The sequence below is a fragment of the Podarcis raffonei genome, chromosome 4 (genome assembly GCF_027172205.1).
Source record: "Podarcis raffonei isolate rPodRaf1 chromosome 4, rPodRaf1.pri, whole genome shotgun sequence".
Lineage (NCBI taxonomy): Eukaryota > Metazoa > Chordata > Lepidosauria > Squamata > Lacertidae > Podarcis > Podarcis raffonei.
In genome coordinates this window covers 69,842,909-69,864,693 of record NC_070605.1, presented here as the reverse complement: position 1 = coordinate 69,864,693, position 21,785 = coordinate 69,842,909, and the positions used below count along the sequence as shown (strand labels likewise).

Here is a 21,785-nt window from a genome sequence, read left to right as displayed (position 1 = left end):
AGATGGTCCTGCCATCTTGTGAAGACCTTTTTATTTCAAAAGGCATTTGGCCTATTGAACTGTTTGTCAGCTTTTATATTTCCTGGAATGCTATATTGAGCATTTTACGGAAAGCTGAGATATAAATATTTTAAATCAGTTTTGTGATTGATTGATTTATTTTAAACTTGATATCCCTGTGTGCTTAATCTTCGGTATATTTTTTTGTTGGCTGAAATTTAAATGGAAAAGCAGGGCATGAATACATACGAATAAATACATACGAATATACATACATGCACGCATACTTCATAATAGCCATGACCTGATGGGCTTGTATGGTTAAAATGCATTTTTAATATTCAGGAGCAATAGGATGAACAACGGTCGTTAAACCAGAAAGTGAAGATAACGAGAAAGAAATCTGGTTCTGAATGGTATAACTATTTATAGACTTTGAGGGGTGCAAGGTTTTACTGTACAGATTTTTAGAATGGGGTTTTAGTCAGGAAACTCATTTTTATTACAACTCTAATCTGCTCTTTGTTCTTTTAATTTGAAGAATAATAATTCAATAATCCCAGGATCTAGGGTCTGGATAATTGGGTCTTTCTGAAAAATGCATAATAATGTGTGATAATAACAACAGTTGGGTACTACAGAATATTAATGAACATGAAGTTGCACAGTTCTTTGTGCATAATGAAGGATGACACCCCTACTCTGGTTTAGAATACAATTAGAGTAGATAAAGAATTAAACAAAATGTAGTACCCAACATCAACATTACTTTGCTTGGTGTCTGTTTCAAATAGTTTCACTATGAAGCATAATTCATTAATGGGCTAGTCAGTGAATTGCTGAATTAGGTAGTGACTTCAAATATAGGTACCTAGCACTTTTTGTAAATATTGCTCCCTCCTTGCAAAATATGCTCCCCTTTTGGCAATTTTTCATTGGGCCATTTTCAGGCATATTTCTGATATAAGTGTGTACCCCAACATAAATTTGGGCAGCCCACATGTGGCATTTAGTCTTCCTTTTGAGCCTCTTTGCTGTTAATGCCAAGGTTGCATGTTTGATCCTTGTATTGGACAGCTGCATATTCCTGAATTGCATGATCCTCAGAGTCCCTTCCAACTCTACAATACTATGATTCTAATACAGTGGTACCTCGGAAGTCGAACGGAATCTGTTCCGGAAGTCCTTTCGACTTCCAAAACGTTTGGAAACCAAAGTGCGGTTTCTAATTGGCTGCAGGAAGCTTCTGCAGCCAATCGGAAGCCAAGGAAGTAGTGTCAGACGTTTGGGTTCCAAAGAATGTTCGCAAACCAGGACACTCACTTCCAGGTTTGCGGCTTTCAGGAACCAAAACGTTCTAGTCGCAAGGCGTTGGTCAACCAAGGTACAACTGTACTATGATTTGGAATCCCTAAAAAGGTCTTTTTTCCATCAAAAACATGTCCGCAGAGGAAGAGAACATCTGATTCTGGGCCTTTATGACTGCTTACACTTCCCTCCTGAGAAGGAGGGACACTCTTGCATACCCCTAAAAAGAGGAAGCGCAACTCAAAGGCATAAGTGGAAGCATAAACCACTCTTACAGTCAAGGGCTTTGAGGCTTTAAGCAGAAGAGGGTCAAGCGTTGCCTGTGTGCGCTTAGGCTCAGAATGGAATTGGGCAGGTGGGGGGCAAAATACTGGCCCTTGAGATTGGCAGGAAGTATGAAGCCTTTGGACTGCCCAGGCCTTCTTCCCATGCCTGATCAAAAGAGGAGAATCCTTTGCATTTCTGTCCTTCAGGCTTCAGTTTCTCAAGCTCAAGAACATATTCTAGGGCAGGGTTGGGAAGCCCTGTAGCCTTCTTCCAACATACATCAGCCCTACTGATCAGGAATTATGGGAATCGTAGTCCAGCAACTTCTGCTCTGGGCAAGTTTTGGGTATGGTTGTATCCATTGATCTGGCCCAGTCCTGACATCCGTATCCTCTCAGCTGTTTGCATCAAACATAAAGCCGCTCTACATATCTGCTTTTCAAAATGTTGTCTTTATAGCACCGATGTTGCTAAGCTTCTGTAAAACTGAGTTAATCATTACTTCCTTTATTATGTATTAGGACATCTAAGGATGGAAAATGTTGCATAATTGCTATGTTGACATAACCATTTATTTGTACATCTTTGAGCAAATAGGTTCTCTGCCCTATTCAAGCTCATTGCAACAGGCAGATGATTGTGAAGAAAACCCCAGTAGTTTTTATAGACCAAAGTTACTGGTTTTTGGTTTATATGTGCAATTATGTGTCTCTAAAATAAAATGTAGTTTTAATGTATTATTTAACAATATTCATATGTCACCTAATAAAGTTCTCTAGGTAACAACAAAACATTAAAAGTGGTTGCATCGAAAAGGTGTATATCTGATGATAAAATGGGAGAATGTATGGGAGACAATTTTGGGGCTGGAGTTTCCTGTGGAGGGGAGTTTGCCCACTTAGCTGTTCTGCTGATAGATACTGTCCATCGGTGGACCTACACCAAATGGATTCCAAGTCAAAACAGTTGCAATACTCTTGCAATGCAGTCCTATACTCAATTTCAACAGAGTTCAACGGGACTTACTCCCTGGTAAGTGAGTATAGCATTACAGCCTCATATAAAATATGAAATGCATCTCAAATACAGTTGATTGTAAGTATTTGTTAGGATTTTGCTAATACACTTACACATTTGCAAATTAGATAATTATTGGTATTTAAGTAGTCCTGTGAATGTAAACATATTCGTGTTATTATTTTCATGTGTGTAATGGCTGTTTGCGAGACACAATAAATTGAACTGAACTGTACTGAACCAAAGTAGCAGGTAATGTCACTGGAAAATTGTTTTAAGGAGATTTTAGTCTGCAGTTGGAGCATGCTGCAACTAAATTCTTACCCAGCACAGAAACATATCAGCATGAAATGCCTTAGGGCTCTTCAGTATTTTCAGGACGATCTCCAGTTAATGTCTATCTAGATTCTTTCACAGCTCACCATAATTTGGTGGGGTGAGGAGGGACATTTTGGTATCCATGTTCATGTTTTCAGAAGGAAGGATGTGAGGTTAGGAAATACATGCATTAAGCCAACCTTTGCCAACCTGGTGCCCTGCAGATGTTGGTCACTGCTGGCTAGGGATGATGCGAGTTGTAGTCCAAAACATTTGGAGGTTATCAGGTTGGGGGAGCCTGTACCCTGAAAGGGGTTATAGGCACTATTCTAGAAGCAATGTTCTCTGCAGTTCTCTGCAGTAAACATTTGTGAAAGAAGTTGCATATCGAAATGTTTTCCACTGATGGTTATTTTCCTTGAATAAAAATTGGTTAAGTTCTTATGACAAGTTTTCCTTCTTCTGAATAGAATTTTTTATGTATCTTGTAAGTCTCTTTAGTTGGGTTTTGTTTACAGTGGTGTCATATTGAAAGCCAGTATTGTGTAGTGGTTAGAGTGTTCGATTAGGACTTGGGAGACCAGAGTTTAAACCCTCACTCATCCATGAAGTTCACTGCGTGACGCCATTGCCTCTCAACCTAACCTAATTCACAGGGCTGTTTTGAGGATGAAATGAGGACGGGGAAACCATGCACACCACCTTGAGCTCTTTGGAGGAAAGGTGGGATATAAATGTAACAATAAATAGATATTGAAAGCAGTGTTTGAAATTTGCCAGGTACATTTTGTACCTGGCTATTGGCCACTTGCAACCAAGTGAAGCTGCCAGGATGGCGCCTGGTGTCTCCACCATCTGGAGGTGTAGGCCTGGGGATACTTGGGTCTTGACTTTTTTCATACACTAAAACAATGAACAGGGTGGTGAAACAATGACTACTTTAATCAACACAACATAATATCACTAAGGCAACTATCTGTAAACAAACAATCTACGTCCATAAAAATGGCAAAAGTAGTTTCTTTCCAATATAGTTTTTTTCGTAAACAATTGCAAAAGCAGTAATAAAGAGTCCACTTGTTATATACCAGTGGTTCAGTGCTCGGACGCCATTTTGTCGCTAAAGAGCTTAGTCATCGAGCTTTGTAGTAAATAATGTACAAGAGATGACAGTATGTAAATGACTTGAAGCAGGGGTATATCTGTCTCCATCTGCATGTTCCCATCGGGAAGAGCATAGAAAGAGGATGATGTCCTTCAGTTTGTTAAACTTCACATACTGCCTTCTCTAAGCTTAAAGCAATGGTTTTCAGCCAGTGTGCCGTGGCACCCTGAGGTGCCTTGAATGGTGGCCTCGGGCAACACTGGCTTCTGTGTTTCCTTCACTCCTCTTGTGTTTCTGCCTCCCAAAGGCTTGTGCAGCTGTTTGTTGCAGCAGCTCTGGCTACAAGCTCTCCAGGCGAATGGTGCTTCTGGGGCTGACCAGGAGGTGCTTCCCAGGCCCCTTTGGGGCAATGTGAGGAAGCAGCTCTCAGCTCAGAGACTAGGGTGGCAGCAGTGGCTGCCCGGAGGACTCCCAAGGAGAGGGGAGAGCAGAGGAGGTTGAGGGAACATTTCACAAGGGAGAAAGTTCGAAAAGCAGTGAGGGACTGCCAGCTCTGTAGGCAAGGGCTGAAATAACTGGACTCCTGAGGCCCACAGGGGTGCCACAGAAAGAATGTCAAGGGAGCCATGGACCCAAAAAGGTTGAAAACCTCTGACAAAGTATTCTAAACTTTGAGTAAACTCAGTACTTCTGATCAACATGAGAGTGTGAGGCTCAATAGACTCAACTTGCCCCAGCTGAGCTTTTCATTTGCTTTTTCTGGGGCTGTTCCCAAGCTTTTCAACTGCAGAAGAAGTGAGTTGTAGGTAGTGCAGTGCTTGAAGAGAGGGGGTTTCAGTAAAACGCCTAGGAAAGTCCCTGTTTCCTGTGCTATGTTATCCTTTCCCTGCCACCAACACAATGATCTGGTTTAAATGCCATGGTAAACCAGCATTTTAGTATGAAGCTGCTGTGAGTCTCAGGTTCACTCACCCACCCACCCTTTCTTCATCAGATTGTGGGGACGAGTTTGGAAGATTTTGTTTACAGCTTAGGTTACTGCTGTTTGTTATATTGTCTGAATCTGACAAATGAAGTTTGAAACAAACCATCATGGATTACGAGGCAGTTTTATTTAACCACACCATAGATAACAAACCACAGTTTAGGGTTCTGACGAGATGCTAGACTGTGATTAATGGAAATTGGATATGAAAGCGTTCAATGACCACAGAAAAAGAGAGGGGAGAAGATAGTGTGGCTTGCTATTAATACACTATGATGCGCAGCATTATGTTTGAATGGGGCCAATGAGTCACCTTTGCCCATCTTCAGAGCCCCTGCTATGAAGTATTGATGGAAGCAGTGGGAGCATTACAGACCACGAGTGGGATTGAGAAGCTAGGACTTATGATTCAGCTCAACACTAGCTTGTCATAGATGAATTGGCAGGAGCACTCCCCCCACCCCCGGTATAAATAGTTGCCATTGTCATCAGAATGAAAGGAAAGCAGCTGTTCAGAGCAAACGTGTAGAGTAGTTGAAGGATGACATAGCAGGACTACTGAACTGTTGTCCTCTCCAAAATAAAATTGAATCCATGCAGCCACATGGTTCAGCCTCTGCACAGGAATACTTGATTCATATAGCTTTTTTGTGTTTGGAAAGCACTTGCAGGACAGTGGAATGCACCATGCACCGTAGATGTTATTAATTCCAGCAATTCATGCAACATGGATTTTATTAATTCCAGCCAATTTTTACCAGGGCACAAACCATCATTTAACTTCTGTATCCTATAATCAAGTTTTCAGTTGTTGAGCATACAGATTTATGCAACCAGAAACTGCTTCCCACTCTTGCTAAGTTCAGTATTACGTATTTGCAGCTAGATGGTATGCAGTGCTGGAAGCCAAAGTAAAATGATTTGCCCAAGCTCTGTATTTGCAGCCAGTGAGTTGGTTTTCACAAAACATTAAACCATAATTTAAAATAAGCTATGGTTTAATGTGCACGGGTGCTTGGCTCTTTCGCCATTGGACCCACTATTGGTCTCATCTGCCCAATCCACCAGAGCCTGTCTCCACATGCAGGGAAAGTCCCTACTTCACTGAGGGTTTGAGACCCATCGGCTACCCTGACCTGGTTTAGCTGGCCAGTTGAAGCTGTTTCCTTTGGTATGGCCACTGTCTGATGCTGACAGTGTCTAGGAGCCACAAGTGAGAGCTGAGTGCAGGGTGGGAACCAAAGGTGGACAAACTACCCCAGAAGGAGCATGGCATGCCCAAATCATATGAAAAGTACTTTTATAAGTTATATCTGTGCTCAAGGGTTCTTTCAGTTTCTACACTTAAAAATAAAAAGGGCACTACTGCTTTGCCCAGGTGTAACTCCAAACCATGGTGCCATGAAAGCACACCGTGGCTTTTCATTCTTCCAACTCCCCCCCCCCCTCTTGCACAGTGATGAGAAACTAGGGGAGACTAAGATTCCACAAACTGGGACCAGAAGATTCCTACCTCTCTGTGCAAGAGGGAGGAAGGGGTAGATGACTGTGTTAGGACTCATACCTGCTCATACTCATAAAGGTAAGCCATGGTTTGTCATGACATCTGAACACAGCCAACATGATCTGTGCAACTTTCTACCTTGGCAGAAATAATGGGGAGCAATGTGAAACTAAGAACATCTATGCAAAGAGTAACCTGAGCAGCCTTTTTTGATTGACGGTATCCTTGGATAATATGGTTTTGCTTCTGTTCATTCGGTTTTTAGAGTATTTTGAGTAGTTCTAATCTTGAGTAGTAGTAATAAATCTGCTTTTGTTTTTATGTTTTGAACAGGGTATCAAAAGAGAGAAAGCTGGCCTGAAGTGAAATTGGGGAAAGCTGGGGATTTGACAGCATCCCCTCCTCCCCCAGAGTAAGTGAATTACTGAAATTATTTTCCTATTGTATAATTGCAGTGGGCATGATCAATTGAAACCAGTGGAGCTTAAAATAGCTTAACTTTTGTTGGAATATGTCCAGTGTGTATTGTACTTGAATATGTAAAGCAATTAGTCTTATTCATTGGGAATTATAGCGTGAATTCAGGTTTAATGAAATGGAACTTTGTTGCTGTTCTGTCTAATGCACTGGGCAAATGTCCATCTTCCAAGTTATAGCCTGAATAACTTAACAGTGAGTTGAATTAAATGTAATTTCAAACCATTGTTTGGTGTTATATGGAAGAGCTCCTGGACTCCCCTCACAAACTGCAAACTATGGTTTTCACAAACCCTGTAAACCAGGATGGCAAACTGCACGGTTTGACATTACATGGGAACCAACACCATTCATGAACATGTCCAATTTATGGCGTTTATGCCACTGATTGCTATACCAACTATATTTATTGTAATCAAGATATATCCAGTGTTATTCTGCTGCACCAGTATTTACTGAACCTGAGAAAACTGCAAAAACCGCTATGATTTCATATTATTTATGCAGTGAGTGAAGGTTGCATTTCCTATAGTGAAACTAACTATGTTGCCTCTACTACAGAGATTAACATACAGCACAATTCCGTTCTATGAAATGTATTATTGTTTATTACCCTGTTGAATTAAAACAACTGGTTGTATTCCTTGAGTAAATGTAGCATTTACTACATTTTTGTAAACAGCTTGGACTTGGAGGATTGTTTGGGTGTTTGTTTTTATAACCAAGCTGCCTGTAAGTTTTAAGAAATAAATACATGAGCAGCTAATCCTGGAAATTTACAATATCTGCGTTGAGGCCTAGTCTCATGCAACTGTGTATGGACTTACATTAGTTTTGCTTTGTTTCACTTATTTGATTGCGATACGCATTCTCCACTTAAAATAAACCAATAAACCATAATAAGATGAGAGAAATTGCAGCAGAGCAATTTTAGTTTTGTTATGTCCAAACTTTGGTTTACCGGCTTTGTTAACCAGTTTGCTGTGGTCTTTTTTGAGAGATACTTAGTAAAACAAAACAAAACAAAGTGTGCCCTGAATTCTTGGAGCCACCAGTTAAGTGGTTGTCCTCACACATAATAATTGGCACTAAGCAGATTAACTATTAGAATCGTAACTAATGAACAGATGAAAGTTTCCAGCCATGGTTAAATATCTCTCTTGTTTTTTATTAGATTTACTGTATATCTTGCTGAGTGGGGGCAGGGAGGAATTCTAGTCCATGTGCTTGGCCTAGGTGTTTAAATATATAGACACTGCTGCTTTACAAGGTTGTAAATACGATAATTGATCATGACCACTGCTGAAGCATTTAGGAGTAGACGCCTTTCAAAGAACAATCTGTTGTTTTACAAGCTCGTTTAGAGGTTGGATGTTTTAAGTGATTCCTGGGGACTAGCAGGTTGCTTTTTATGATGATTCTGTGCCTGTGATAAATGGAATAGGTTTATATTTCTCCGGATTTCGCTTGGCTCCAATCAGAAGCTGTCGACATAATGCTAATTCTCCTTTTTGCACACAGTGAGTCTTTGTAGTGGAGAGCAGGTGCTGTTTTCTCACTAACCAAAGTAAATTAAAAGGGAGACTGTAGTTAATGAGTTGCTAAACTGGTATTCCTTGACTGATAGTTTTGGGGGGGTGAGAGTAGGAAGGGAGGAGGAACTTGCAGTATAAATAGTGGGCATCCTTTTCAGGTGACCTGAAAATAAGTTTATTGCTGATGGGGCCTGGCCTGACATGTGTGCACATTCGCTGCTCTCATTTTTGCTGATCCTTTTGAGGAAAACCAGCTCCTGCAGTAATGGGGAAAACAGAAGCAATTAGTGGTGTACTCTCAAAGGCAGAATCTGAGGCCCTGCTTTAAATGCAGTGTTTAAATCATCTAAATTGGAAAGTGTTGCTACTGCCGACGCCCCCCCTCCAGCTCCCCAAAAGAGCTTTCTTCCATAATTGGATGCAAAAGTATTTTGTTGTTGTTTGCTGATAGCTTCTTGGTTTCAGGCACATAATTAGTAATGCGTATGCATTGGAGTCACTAAAGCTGAAAATCCTAATAATCGGAGGGGGGAAGCGAATGAACGTGCAGGTAGGAAACAGAGAGCTGGAGGAGTGAAATAATGTTCTGTTGATAGTACCTAAGTAGAGCTGTATGCGTCAATAAAACAAGTGTCCTACTGTGCTGGAATACAAATGGGCTGTCTGTAGCAGGGTACAGCAAAGACATTTGGCAAAGAAGGATAGGAGAGCTTCTGGCGTAATGTAATTGAATTGACCATTTCTCTAAAGATACAGCAAATTGTTTGTTACAGCATTCATCATCGTAAGGGAGGCCAGACAGCTTGCCAAACATATTATATTTCTAATAAAAATGGGAGAAAATAAAAGCCTACAGCTCTTGCGCTAACATGCAAATTACTCTTACTATGCTTGTGGCGTTTAATTGATACTATTTTTATTACTAATACTGTTGGACATTGACCTTGCAAGAGCTGTATAGTTTTTCATTTTGAGGAAGAGAGGCTGTGTTGACCCATAAGAAAAATGCCAAAATCTTTGATTGGCTGAACTGAGCGTTTAAATATTAGCCAACATTATGGCTTGCGCGAGAGTTCGTAAAATACCTTGCATATTTTTTGCCGGCCACAGTACTTCTGTGTTATTCTATTTCCTTGGAGAAACTGATACGTTCATGTAACATGAAGCTGTGATGGAGCACAACCCAGAAGTTTCTGAGGTTGGTTATGTGATGTAGAAGACCAATAAACATGGGCCTAAATGACAGCTGGCTGGCTACATTCACAGTGGGTCTTTCCTCAGTGAAATTAACCTCTGCCCAGTTGCTATTTTTTGCTGTGTGTTTACTGCTCCGGAGTTTCACAAAATTGGTCCCACCGAGAGGGCTTTTTCAAGGTTGGTTTTGTGACTTTTTAAAGTATATTGAAATAAAAGGTGTCTGATACCTTTCTTTTTTAAAAAATAAATAAATAAATGGAGGAACTTGCTTAAGTCTCTACTAGAACACTGCTCCTTGTTTGAATTTGCTGCGGTTTGACAGATGATGCAACAAGAAGCAGCATATCTGAAATGGTATAATATGAAATGCTCAGCCCTCAGTACATGGGGAAAACCCTTTCAAGCCAGCTCTAGAAGACTGAACGTAAATTGTATTCTGACGGGCCCCCTGGGCCATGCAGTGATGGCTCAGCAAATGAGAAGCAGTTAGCTTTTTAGATTGCCACATATGGAGAAGACAGGCATTTTGATTTCTTGCACCACTGAGCCCCTGATAAGGCTGGAAATTGGAATCAAAATAATTAGATTGGCTAAACAGATCCTCACAAACGAGCCAAGTTAATTAAGGGGAGGGGAAATGCCTTTGTATTCCAAAAAAAACAACAACATGGTATGCTCCCCCCCCCCCAATTTAGGATGATATTTGTGCTGGGGTAGTCAGTAAGAGAACAAAGCTACTTTATGGGAGGCAAGCTTTTGATCGCTTTTAAGATACGTGGAGAAAAAGCAGTTGGATAATTGATACATTTTAAAGTAAGTGCTAAAAATAATAATGAGTGGTGTGATATGTAAGAAACCAGTTTGTGTGCTTTTTGCCTGAATGAAGGTGGGAGGCAACCTTTCTAAAAAAAACACCCAAATACCTCTCCAAGAAAATAAAATATTTTTGTTGCGGCAACTGTTAATCCCAATATGGAACGCTCCTGCAAAACACAACGTTGTTGAAAAATGTGTGCACATTTTCCATCTAGCCTCCACATTTCCTTTTCTACTACCTGTGCCCAAAGAAAGCTAGAGCATTTGAATTCTCATATGTAAATATCTTTGCTCGTTTGCTTGAATGACCTAAAGTAACATTCCTGGTTTATTCTTGTTTTGCTTTGTAGTTTGGATTATGATGGATGGTCTGTGTTAATTAAGGAGGTGAGTTAGGTATAGACGATGCTGCCTGGGGAAGGCAATGGACTTGATAACCTTATGGTCTATTCCAGTCTAATGAGCTCTGCGTTTGCAAATTGGGATTATAATTCCAGTTCAAATTATGATTTGAAGTCCTGGTTTGCTGACAAACCATAGTCTACGCACTTGATAGGTTGTTCAGTACAGCTGAAGCAACAGGCTATAGTTTGCTCCTAATCAGAAGAAATCAGAGTGTGTAGTGCCTGAAAATCCCGAATGATCTTTATACCCTAAAGAGTCTTAATAGCATCATCTTTGATTCTTTGTTGATCAAGAGAATGGATTACTATAATGCATCTCACTCCCTGAATGGAAGGCTGGTTGAAACAATTTTCTCCCTGTACTAACTTCCCATGGAACCAGGCACTGGTTAAATTGGATTGTTAATTGTATTTTTGGACTGTTAATTATGATTCTCAATGTTCTGGGATAATTGTCTTCTTGTACAACCAATTTGCTGAGTGACTGAGGCTTTATTTACATCCCTGTGTATACAGGTGGGTTACATGCAAATAAACCCTCAGTTACCCAGAAAATTGGTTGTATAGAACTGATGACAGTGTAGAAATACTTGCATTGTTCAGCAGCTCAACAGCTTCTGTGCCTGAAAAGGTGATTTCCTAGTGTCGGGGCACAACTTGGGAATGAGGCCCTTTTCAAGATCTTCACTCTCTTTAATTAAGCAATTTCGTATGGGAACAATATTCCCAGTACTTATTTTACTGTTAACAGTCCAAAATAAAATTTAACCAAATTGCATTTTCAAACGCATACTTCACCATACTATGATGAAGTTGCAGTAACCAATAGCCTCACATGATCACCTGTCTGAGCGAGTGTAGGCTTGCAATACATTGTGGCTTATGAGAAGGTGAGTTCCCGTGAACTAGTTCCTTGATGAAGTACCATTCATCCATGACCATCACAAATTGCACCCCTGTAGTGACTAAAAGGGGGAAGAGTTGCCATGATCAGACAAAATTGCACATCTATTGTCTCTAACCATGCAATCCTCTCTACACAACTTCTGATGAATCATAAGCATGCTGATTCATGAGCTCCGACAATTGTGTGAAGGTTGCCGATTGACTGAACTGGGTCCATGCCTTAGAAACTACAGTGGTACCTCGTGTTACGGACGGGATCCGTTACGGAGTCTCGTCCGTAACGTGAAATGCTCTTGAAGCGCTGCGTCTGTGCAGGCGCACGCTGCAGTTTGGTGCTTCTGCGCAGGTGCAAGCGGCAAAACCTGGAAGTAACCCGTTCCGGTACTTCCGGGTTGCTGCAGGACGTAATGGGAAAAGACGCAGCATGAAGCGGACACAACACGAGGTATGACTGTATATGCAATAGAGATTAAAATTCTAAACAATGCACATAATTAAAACACACTACAATCCTATTTTGTATATGTTCTTAGGAGCAGCTCTTCAGTCTTCCTTTTAGTTGTTTAGTGAGACATTATAGCACTTTGTATAAAAGCTATTATAGTAGTTAATGACTGCACATCTACAGCCAATACATTTTTCATACTCTTGTATAGGACTTTCCAGCAGTTGACATCTGCCAGTGAAATGTTTTGAATTCCACCTCTTTGGAGATCAGATTGGTCCTCTAAAGGAACAGGGCCTTTCCCATTGTGGCCCCAGTGCTTTGGAATGTCCTCTCCTAAGAGTTTCATGTGGCCTTATTACTGCATCTTTTCAAAGGCTTGTTGGCACCTTTCTTTTCCAATGAACCTTTTAAGTGGCTGGCAGATTAGTGCTCCTGTTTCTTGTGCTGACAATTTTTATTTAGTTTGATTTGTCTTACATATTTTACACTTGTTATGTCTGCATGTTGCTTTAGATGTTTTTAGGAAGAGTGGTGTAGACAACTTTAAAACAAATAAATAGGTTAAATGTTTATTTGTGTGTATGTAGCAGTGCACTTTTCTGTTTCGTTCTTTTGCAATGCACTTTACCACAACTTGTCGTATCCTTGGGAACCATTTATACTGAATTATTTTATGAAATTTATGGCTGGCAGAAAGATGTAAATTTACATAGTTGGAGAGAGAGTCTGACTCTCTTGGGCTCTGTTTCAAATTTGCATTCAGAAATACACTTGACAAGCCCTATTTATAGATCAGTGTGCTGTCATGAATACTCTTTCCTTGTTTGCATATATACAAGGAAATTTGAAACTAATGCATTTGTTAACTCATTTGTAAAAAGCCAACATTCATTTCCAGCTCTAAAACACAAATGTACTTAATTCTAAATTTGATTAATGAATATTGAAGATATTGAAGGTTAGTGAGATGATGATGATGATTTTGATTTTATTTATTGAATTTATATACCACCATATACCCGAAGGTCTCAGGGCAGTTCCCAGAATAAAATCAAAATTTAAGACCACAAAATACATAATCAAAATAAAAACAACAATCCAATTAATTAAATTCCTGTATTCCAGGAGTTGGCACAGTAATAAGAGCCTCCTTTATTTCAGCATATTTTTGGTTTGGTTGTTTGAAGCTTTTATTTAAAGCGTGTGTATCATCCCATTCTGTTCACATATATATATTGGGAAGGGAAGGAAACTGAAATTGTTTATAAAGTGATTAACACTAGGATGTTGCTGAAACAATGAGGAATCGGGTGTGTGTGTGTGTGTGTGTGTGTGTGTGTGTGTGTATGCACCACTTCCCTGCCTGATTTCAGGGATCAAAAGAAACACAAATGTTGGGAAGAATGAAATTTGTGTTTAAGTTCAAGCTATCTTGGGAAACGGGTGGGTGTAAAGCTGTGCTACATGTTTAAAGGGGAATCTGTCAATATAATGCAGGGAATTTTAACATGGAAATATGCCAGGAAATCTATCCAGATCTGTTCCACCCTTTGTATAACTACAGGGTGGGTCTTGCAGGTCTACAGCTGCCTTTCTCAAGCAAGGGAGTATTTGTGTTTCACGTCCGACTGCTTGTATGGGTTCCCAATACAAAATGTTACATTTATATACAAAAGCAAATGAGTAAGTAATACATTTCCAAGTATTACGGGCGGATGGTAACTATCCATATCTATCGTGGGTAGCATCACAGTCTTGCTAGTAACCGAATCAAAGGGCAGATTCTTCCCCTCATTCTGGCTAGCCTCTAGCAAGCCATTTTTATGGGGTTTATTGCAGGCCTGCCAGTCACCACCTAGTTATGGTGCAGCGAAGTCATCTTTGGAGAAATCAATTCATACATTCTGTCCTCCACCCCACTCGTTGCCCTGACAGCTGCAAGGCAAATTCCCTATAGCCTTTATACTTGCCTTTCAAGCAAATCAACTTGAAGTGAGCCATGGATGTATAATGTTAAGGTATAAGATAAAACCACAGAATACTTTACAAGTGCACAGTACTTTAAAAGTATGGGCTTCTGCTATTTTTGTCAGCGAGGGCACCCAGTGTTATTTATATTTTGTTATTATTAATTACCTGCCTGTCACCCTAAGGTCCCAGGGTGAGTTACAGCAATTTAAACTACAGTTTAAAACAGTCGTTTGTCACAGCAAAGCTAAAACAGGATAAGAAATCAGAATAACATGAGTGGCAAATGGGATAGCTCTGATATAGAATAGCTTAACAGTGTTAAAGACTTGGAGGTCTTGGTTGGTAAGGTGTTAGAGGCATAAATCACTTGCACTTATTGCTTCCAGATTGGCATAGGTAATTCTGAGATCTAGTAGTCTCCGCAGTTAATTTTTTGTATGGGTAAAAAACCGTTGGCCAAATAACGTAGGCAGCAGTGATCTGTGTGAATGATTTGCATTTCTAATTATAGCAATAATCCAAATCAGGTTTTAAGATCTATATTATGCCCGCATTATGGCACCCCACCCTCATTTGTAGAGAGAGATTGGACTCCCATCCAGAGTGTATTGGCTAAGAAAGCAGTAACTACTGGGGTGTCATTATCCTAAAAGATGCTTATTTGAACAAATACCATGTGTGAAGCACTAATTCTGGCTTACGGCCTGTCTGCAAAAATGTTAAATACAGTTTCCAGATGGATATCCAAGTTAGTCTGCTGCAGCAAAACCAATAAAGAGTCTTGTGGCACCTTTAAAGGCTAACAAATTTCATTATCACACAAGCTTTCGTGAACTAGAGTATATTTCATCTTATAAATTCTATTATTATAGTATTCATGGTGCCACAAGACTATTGTTTTTAGACACAATTGAACTCAAGAGTGCTGAATCTTTTTTAGAGATTTCCTGTTGGATTTGAAAAGCGTTATTAAGGTGCGCCAAGCTTAGGAAAAAAACATATATTCAAGAGCGTACATATTTGAGCATTTACGACACAATGCTTTCTGGAACACCCACTATTCGTTTAGATGGTAGATATTCTGCTGCCTTTATTAACCTGTGTGTATCTGGTCTGAAAGAGGAGAAAGTTTGTTACACAGTTTAATATCCTCCCTTTCATAGAAAGTTTTTTTTAAAAAGGGACTTCTTAGTAAGCTGTTGCAGTTTACAGGCCTTCAAAACGTCAATTTTTGCAGTCTGTTTTGCATAGGTTTTTTTTACTTTTAAGACAGACAGGTTTGTTTGCAGCAGTTGCCCAGAAACTTAGTTACAAGTTGATACAAGCAATTGCAACTACTTGTAGTAGATACAGTGTGAAACATTGGAGAGGGCAGTCACCTCAGAATATTCTGAGCTCGATGGATCTGTGTAAATCAGCTTCCGATGTATGTTGTTAACAAATGTTTACTGCTATGTGTTCAGTTGTTGTTGATGTATGAGTTCCATGCATGGTGCAGGTATAGTTCATACACAGGTGTTCATTTGTTTTATGTCTATGGTGCGTTGTTTTTGCAATGACATTTGATTTTAAACAAATAACCTAAATTATGTTGCTTCCAAGTTATCTGCTTCCGGCTAACTTAGTTCTAAACTATGATTTATTCTGACTGTTTTCCATCTGTTATTTGGTCCTATAGGATTTCCACCACATTCTCCCCATTATGCCAAGCCACAGTTTCTTCCCTTAAATACCTGTTTTAGTTATCTTAACAGTCTAGTGTTGGTTGCCCTGATTATATGGATCTTTTGTCACTTTTGTATCATTCACTTGATTGAATCAAAACATGTTTATAAAAGAATCTTCCTCCTGTATCAAGTCTTGATACATGACTGTTTTGTGCTCTATATGGTCACTGATGGGTAATAAGACAGAGTGTATTAACACAAATTATGGGTAATTGATGGGCGATAAGACAGTAGGAGCGTATTAACACTGCGCTGTCTGGTTTTGACCTTTAAAGGCTTATTCCACTTAGGAACCCAATACTCTAAGGCTTGCTCTTCCCATCGGCACTCATTCAGACTCCCCATTTGTCATCAGAGGTCCTTCTCTTTCTGCCTCCTCTTAGGAGGGTGGGAAGGATGGTAATACAAGAAGGCGCCTTCTCAGTGGCAGTTCCCCATTTGAGGAATGCGCTTCCTAGGGAAGTATGTCTGGTGCCATCATTGTTTGCTTATAGCTACTGGATGAAGCTTATAGCTTATAGCTACTAAACAACTAGATGAAGACTAATAATAATACCCAGGTGTGTATTAATTGATAGCGAAGCAAGTTGTGTGTGTTGGCTTTTTAGTGCTCATCTTTAAGTGGACTGTGTAGGATTTGTCATTTTATAAATATTTTTGGATGAGCATATTGCTTTCTAATGATCTTCTTGTACTGGGATTTAATGTCAAGCTGAGAGTCACTTTGGGACATTCTTCAGTGTGTGAAAAACAGCAGCAAAACAGCAAGACAATTGCATGTTTTCATTGTTATACATTTCTACTCCATTGTTACCCATTTCCACGTTGCCTTCCTTACAAAGCTACATGGTGATTGAAGACAGAAAACATCACCATGTTTAGGATTAAGGTTTGACCCATAGTTTCAGGAATGTGGAATAACATGAATCTCTGCAGGTGAGGGATATGAATCTCTGGGCTTTGGATAGGATATAGACTTCATTCAGATGTGGGGTTTATTGTGTTAGTTTTCCTGGTTATAATGACACTTCTCTCTGGATTTCTAATGTTATTTTATACTGTGGTACCCAAGTTGCAGTGAAATTCATTCACATCAGTGGGCGTGATATGACACAACAGCAAGTGTGACTGGACCCTTTGCAGGCATGGTGCTTCTGTTCCCCCCATGATATGCACTGCATAGTCCAGAATCAAATTACATGAGCAAAATTCCCCAAACATGGGTTTCCAGGATTGCAAATGGATTTTTTTCTGGAAGCAACACAGAAGTGAGCACTAACCCACTGCTAGATTCCACTCGATTTCCAAAAATGGAAGATCACATAAAGCATTAAACATTACAGGTATTGATTGTTAGGAAGCTGGAATAAAGTGCCATCTGAATGCAGCCAAAGAAGCATCATTAAAGGGAGGAGTATGAACTGGTCACTCCTCTCAGTTTATTAATTGAAACAAAAGATCCAGTTCTTATTTGCTGGGCCTGTCTCCCCGCCCCCCCATCTTGTCTACTGTAAATATGAAATCACCCACTTTAGCTCAGAAAGTTCTGTGGTTAAAATATCCATATACTAATTGATAAACTGCATCAAATACATCTGACAAAACCATAGGATGCTATATTTATTTGTGAAAAGGGAAGCAGCGCTTTTCAAATTAGTGCCAGCAAACAGTTCTTGTAACCAAGAGCCCAATCAAATATGTGGCTGTGATGTGCTGCTGTAATTGGTTTGTACAAATTAGCATAATGGACTTTGATGCAGGGCAGTAACAATAATGCACATCTCTTGCTGAACTTTTGCTATAATGGTGAATTCCTAGCTCTGTGTGGTACTTTCCCCCCTTATTTTAAGAAGTGAAAAATGATTAGGCTTAGCTGTCTTGTTTCTCTTTCCCTCTCTCCCTATCCCTCCACATGCACACAGACGCGCGCGCACACACAACTAGTTAGGTAAACAACTGGACTGCTGGAAGAGATAGGGACTTCAGTATTCTGAACAAATAAGATGCATGAAATGCTATGCAGTATTAGGGGTTGTTTTGCTTTTTGCCCCTTTTATTCCTGCCAGATTGAAGAAGGAAGTTCAGATTTGAGGAGTAAGAGCTACTGAAATTAATTTCATTCTCACCAATATATGGTATGACAGCTTTTGATGAGAGAATGTGTAGTTCTACTTCTTTAAAAGACAAACAGGCTAGAGTGGCGGCATGATTGCTTGCATGTGGGATGGGTAGTGGTAGGTAATGTGACACAATCTCCTTAACCTTGTCTCCTGCTGGGTAGTAAAACTGCAAGGGCAAGTTCCTCATCTCCCCAGCCTGTCCTGAGACACACTACCTTCCCTTCCCTTCCCTTAGTTGTCTCCCCTGTGCCATATTTCTGATTGTGAGCTCTCTGGGGCAGAGCTTTCTGTCGCCTCCATATTTTGCAAAAGCAAAGCACACGCATAGCAGTTAGGCACATCTCGTAGCACCCTTTGAGTTGCCCACATTCTTATTATGACTGATATGAAATCTTTTTTGAAAGTGATTTTTCTGGTAAGTCACGCAGTGTACAAAAAGACACATTACTGTCTCACTGTCTCACAAATAACTTTCTTTTTGACATGGAGAAAATAGCCCCAGTTTGAAAGGTTTAGATAATAAATTACAGCTGTGACGACGGGAAGCCTTAAGGTAACTTCCACTCTGTGGCTGAGGCATATGCCAAAACTCTGTATAGGAGAAGCAAACCCTGCACATGTTAAAAACATCATATACTCATTGATGCTGATATAATGACCACCATTGTGGTTGTTGCTGCTGCTGCTGCTTGGTCGCACATTCTTTCCCTTTCTCATCCCCCACCTGTATGAGTTGGGCTGAGGAAATCTGGGAAAGGATGAAAATTGATGTGGCTGCTACCTGTTTGTGGCTGTTTTGGTTGTTTCCCGCCTTGTAGGATTGGGCAATATCAGCTTTTCAACATGGTGGTGTATCACCAGACAAACATTGTGGTTTGGCGATATACTGCAATGTTTGGGGCAGGGGAGATCCATCGGCCTCTGCCTGTGAGACATCGGGTGAAACTGCCCCAGCTCTCACCTTGAGAGCTGAGGCGGTTTCACCTGGGCTCGCAGGTTCTCCCCCCCCCCCAGCTGAGACAGCCTGGTGCTCTTGCCGCTCATGCCTGATTGGGCGGAGTCTTGGGCCTCCTTTAACTGCTTGCTGCAGGGAGCTGAACAGTTTCACAGAGCCCCCACCCCGCTGCCGGCTTGCGGGAGCCAGCCCTGGGCTGGGGGCTCCTTTAACTGCTTGACTGAGGCAAGCGCAGCTGCACGCTCCTCAGTCGGGTAGTTTAAAGATGCACCTCGTCGATACACCTTGTTTCTCCTTCTGCATCGTATGAGGGCAGAGTGCGATGGTGGTTTCACTCAGCAATTTATTGCTGGTGAAGCAGCCCCCGCTCCTGAGTCCCTCTGCTAGCAGTGCCTCCTGGAAGGAGGAAACCGACATTGCAGTCTGCTCCTCATACTGGTCCTGGGCTATACATCGATATATCGCCCAGGCCTACCGCCCTCTGATTGCTGCAGACTTAGAACAGAGCAGTGGCTTATCAAGTACAGTGGTACCTCGGGTTAAGAACTTAACTTGTTCCGGAGGTCCGTTCTTAACCTGAAACTGTACTTAACCTGAAGCACCGCTGCACGATTTCTGTTCTCATCCTGAAGCAAAGTTCTTAACCCAAGATACTATTTCTGGGTTAGCAGAGTCTGTAACCTGAAGCGTCTGTAACCTGAGGTACCACTGTACTTCAGTCTGGTTTGCCGAGCAGAACAGTGCAAGAAGAAATTGTTGTGTTGGTGGTTTCCCCCACCCCCACCTTCCTCCCTAGAGCTGACCGTGCAAGAGAAAATGAGGAACTGATCATGAGAATTTGTTTCCCTGGCCCATTTAGCCTTTGAGAATACTTCATGAAAGATCTCTCTCTCCCCCCCCCCCTTCTTTCAAGGTTGCTCTGTGACTTGGTTCTCTGAGATTTACTAACCAAAACAGGGATTCTAGCCAAGCTAGTAAAAAAGGATGTTCTGTTTTGAACCAGGAAGTGCCACTAAACATGTCAAAAGTATTATTTTGAGGTGTCTGCCCTTGTTAATTAAACGGTAATACTGATGTTGGTGGTTGTTGCTGTTTTTAAAACACAACTGCTTTACAATACCATGGGGGGGATTCCTTTTCTACAAAGTTTGCTACAATTTTTTAAAAAATATTAATGTCATGCATAACGATGTGCCAAATATAGAGAGGCAGAACATTATGACTGGTGTTATAGGAACAGCTATGTCTGGGGTCACAAGGTTTTCTGTAATAGTGCATTTAAAATTGCCACATTTGCATAAAGTAAGTTCTTCTGTAAAGCAGGCCAGTTTTTCAGAAGCTTGCCAAAAGGGATGTGAGAGGAGGAGCTTTCTTTTGATGGTTGCTGAAAGCCAGAAATAGATACACTGGTCATTTTAGTTCTTTTCCTTTGTCGCATCATTAATTTTTTTTAATGCTTACAAAGGCATGTTATTAAGCACTGTTTGATGCCTTTCTTTTACAGCCTGACAAAAAAAAAAAGCTAGTTGTTTCTTCTGCTACAGCTGTTTGGATCAATATTTATCTATGAATAAGCAACGAAAAAGACAATATTTCATTAGATAAGACATTATTTTTGTTCCTAACCTTTTAAATACTGCAGCTTGATGGTTTGTGTTTCCACTCTGTCGATGTTAGTGTCTTCCGCCTCATTTCTCAAAGAAGCAAGGTGGGCCTCAGTGCAAAATTTAGGCTTCCATAGGGCCCGGTGAGCCCTTTCTGTGATCAATACACAGCATTTCTTAAAGGCACATTTAAAGCATTCTCTCTCTCTCTGTTCGAAATTAGCCAGGTGCCACAATAATTTTGCACCTGGCTCTCAACCAACTGGAGGTGCATGCCTAGGGACATTGGATCTTGACTGTTTTCACACAGTAATACGCCATCCTGTAGAATTCTATCAGTTATATTTTATCTGCACAACTGGGATGAATTTCAGGAACCAAAATGCTTTTTCTGAGCAGGAATAGTCACCATTAAGAAAAAGAGGTCAGAATAGACCAATATATGTGTGGACTGTTTCTGGATCAAGTGACTTTTCTTCTTTAAGTTCTCAAAGTTCTTAACCTAGCTCAAGGTTGCCATCTGAACTAGTCATATGTTTAGCTGATAATCGATCACAGTCAGTGCACCACTTGAAAAATAAGACTTCAGAGACATCTTCCCCCAAAATGGCAAGTAGACATTCCATTTTGGCAACTGTAACCTGGGTTTAAGGAGCCATTTTGGTGCCTAGCTTGTATATCTTGAGTTTTTAACACTGCACATGCACCAAAAAACACACACGTGTGCACACATTAATTTTCTACCTTTCCTTCAAGGAGCTCAAGGCAGTATTGCATGAGCTCCTTGGGTGAAAGGCATTATACATGGTCCCTTCATCTTTTAATCCTCAAAACAAGGATAGGTTAGATGGGAGATAGGTTAGGCAGCAACTGACCAAAGGTCAGCCTAGAAGCTTAAAGGAATTGGAACTTTGGTCCCTTCAATCCAAGCCCTGCAATCTAAGTCTACGTCCACACCATATATTTACAGCTCTCTTGTATCACTTTAATAGTCATGGCTTCTCTCAAATAATCCTGAGGACTGTGATTTGTTAAGATTGCTGAGAGGCGTTAGGAGACCCTTGTTCCCCTCACAGAGCAACAATTTTCAAAGTGACTTGACAATCAACCTGTCTTCCTGT

The 21,785-nt window shown here is 40.6% G+C and overlaps 1 protein-coding gene across 4 annotated transcripts in view; it reads left to right on the top strand.

The window, feature by feature from the left end:
- Window positions 1-21,785, top strand: part of TBL1X (transducin beta like 1 X-linked) — a 128,850-nt gene that overhangs the window by 32,647 nt on the left and 74,418 nt on the right. For 3 of the 4 annotated variants that reach the window (XM_053387258.1, XM_053387260.1, XM_053387257.1), the window contains exon 2: window positions 6,838-6,916. The exons of the other annotated variant lie outside the window; for it this stretch is intronic. The gene's annotated coding sequence lies outside the window, so the exon portion shown is untranslated. The remainder of the gene's footprint in view (window positions 1-6,837; window positions 6,917-21,785) is intronic. 4 annotated transcript variants of the gene reach the window in all.